Consider the following 2788-nt stretch of genomic DNA (forward strand, 5'->3'; position numbering starts at 1 on the left):
CCAGTGTCCTGCGGTTTTGGATTTAAGTTTGGAGAAAGGTCAACAGAACAGGCACATCCCCCAAATCAGAATGGTTTATCTCAAAGTTATTTTTCCTGTAGAGGAGACAGGGATAGGGAGCGGTGGAGACATACTGATTGGTTAGCTTCCAGTCACTTAGGTTAGATAACAGCTGGTTTGGGGTTGGCAAAGTCTGTCAGTGAGTGACACGTGTGAGCGCCTCCATTGTGATTCCCAGTCTGCTATGTAACACTAGAAAGACAAATATGTCAACATCACACATTTATAAACATTTTCCTCAGAAAATGAGTTTATTTTCCCCGATTTCAGGAGAAATACACATATATCTACAGACCCTGCGACGGTCCTGATGGTCCTGTGTGATCTCAGGCGAGTCGTCCTGCCTTCCTAAGGCAGCCCCTGGAGCTGGATCCCTCCCTTCCCCGGGTAGGTGTTTCCAGAGCTGGCTTCCGTGCTGCTGCATGAAGGAGGTCTGTCTTCTACCATGGCCGTGGCCCATTTGAGGAGAAGCTGGAAGAGCTGGATAGCTTCCCCAGCCTGGAAGTGAGGGCCAGCCCCGCTGCAGTGCAAACCTGGCTCCCCAACCCAAAGTCCAGGCCCTAAGAATTAGTGCTCGGGATGGTTTTTTCTTGTTAAGATTTTTATTGGTGTGTGTGAGTGTGTATGTGCAAGAGCACATGTGTTCTCGTGTGTGCACACATATGACTTAAAGTATTCATGGAGGCCAAAAGACATTGTCGAAGCTGGGCAGTGCTGGCGCATGCCTTTAATCCCAGCACTCAGGAGGCTGGCAAATCTGAGTTCTAGACCAGCTTGGTCTACAGAGTGAATTCCAGTACAGGTGGGCTACAAGGAGACCCTGTCTCAAACAAGCAAACAAACAAAACCACACACGAAAAAGAAGTTTTTGTGTTCTCCAGAGATGCAGGTGGTTGTGAACCACCCGGTGTAGATGCTGGGCACTAAACTTGGGTCCTCTCCAAGAGCAGGACTTGCCCTTAACTGCCAAGCCAGTTTTCCAGCCTTGGTGGTTGGTTGGTTGGTTGGTTATTCTATGCAGAGTTACACCCATGTAGCCCATGCTGGCCAAGAACTCACTACCTACAGTAATTTCCTTGCTTCAGCCTGTTGGGTGCTTTATTTTTTTTTTTCTAGGTATTCTAGAACATTCTACAGAACCGCCTGAGCAGCCTCCCTCCAGTTTCTCAGGCCTTCTTCCTCCTCTGGTTCCTTCTGGTCGGGTGGAATGTCAGTCAACCAGCTGGAAGTGGGAGGGGGACTCAGAGGATTCTGGTCTGCCTTTCTGCTCAACCCTGACAAGCAGTGGTGCCCCAAGGCTACCCTGCAAGCAAGATGACCCGCTCTGGGACCACGAAGGAATCACACACGCGGGCTCTGTTCTGAGAAAGGGACAGGTTTAGATGAGAAACAAGAGCACTGCGCTGCTGCCTCTGGCATCTCGGAAAAACTCCAGGCTTCATGACAACAGCTTGTACCTAGAACCGAAAAAGAAGCCAGAAGCGTGCATGAGCAACAGGAATTCCAGTCAGTCTGAGCAGCTCTGGACTCCCCACCACAGGAGGCTGGGCCTGCACATTCCTGTAGCCATCTTCATCACTGCTGAGCCCCCTTCCCTCTGCTCTGGGCCGCATGGACCGTCCAGACTGGGCACCATGGCGATTCATGAGGATGGCCAGCCGTCTGTCCATCCCAGACTAAAGGCCCAAAACTGGCCCTGCAAGGCAGACCTGGGTTTTGAGAGCCTGAGCCCTCTGGCTGTGCCTCCTAAGCCCCTCTGTCCCTGTAGGGCCTGCCTTGTGGAAGCACAAAGAATTAGCTTTCGAAGCAGCAGGTCAGGAAAAGCAGGGTCTAACTGATATTCTAATTAGGGCGGCTTGAGCCTCCTCCACCCCATGACAGTGCGAGCTCGGCCTGCTGGGGACAGAGAGCGCAATGACAGCTCTGGTCTCCTCCTGCCTGATTTTGCTGGAGGCATCTTTCCTCCCTTCTGTTCATCAATTGTTTCTTTTTGGCCAGCATGGTGGGGGATGGGGCTCATGGACACTGTGGCTACGGTGGCACCTGTGTTCTCTCCCCAAGCCTAAGCCATATTGCCCTCCTGCTCCAACAGAGACCCAGCTTTCCTTCCTCTGGCCTTGGCCTGCCTACCTGGAAAGGCACTGGGTTGGCTTCCATTCAGGCTGATTCCTCATTAAACAGACACGCCCCTTGAAAGTTCCGTTTTCCTGGTCACTCATTAGGAAACCCAGTTCCTGGCCTACCTTCACGAGAGAATGGGGAGCCGAGCTGTGCAGACTGTGGAGGCCCCACTCTGCAGAAAGAAGGTCTCCCTAGGAGACAGCAACAGATGCCACAGACTGGCCCTGGCCATGCTCATCCCGCTTTCAGGGACCCACGAGTCCCTCCTCCCCCAGCCCTACCTAGATGAGGATACAGGAGAGCCAGGCTCAGTGATGACTCCGGGAGCAGAAGGAAGTCCTGAGTCACCCTGGCCGGGAGCAGGAAGTGGTTATCACCAGAACCAGCACTCCCAAAGCCCAGGAAGCCAGAGTGTGACGTCACAGCGGTGATGTCACCAGCCAGCAGGGATAGGAAGCATCTGCCAGGTCCCCAGCAGCCAGCCCTGTGCTTCTCCGTTCATCCTCTGTCCCTCTGTCCACCATGCGTGCTGCGGTCTACCCTGAGCACCGTGGCTGGCTGGGAATAGCTGAGTGAGGGCCTTGTCTAGTCTAGTAGGACACAGTGT

At 53.3% G+C, this 2788-nt stretch overlaps 1 long non-coding RNA gene across 1 annotated transcript; it reads right to left on the reverse strand.

Annotated features, from left to right (window-relative positions):
• Nucleotides 1–296: 296 nt before the first annotated feature.
• On the reverse strand, nucleotides 297–2788 carry 5033406O09Rik (RIKEN cDNA 5033406O09 gene). Its single transcript, NR_029464.2, has 3 exons — nucleotides 2463–2788; nucleotides 2191–2372; nucleotides 297–1517 (listed from the first exon to the last, which is right to left on the reverse strand). It is a non-coding gene; the product is annotated as an RIKEN cDNA 5033406O09 gene (long non-coding RNA).

Source organism: Mus musculus, chromosome 12 (genome assembly GCF_000001635.26).
Source record: "Mus musculus strain C57BL/6J chromosome 12, GRCm38.p6 C57BL/6J".
NCBI lineage: Eukaryota > Metazoa > Chordata > Mammalia > Rodentia > Muridae > Mus > Mus musculus.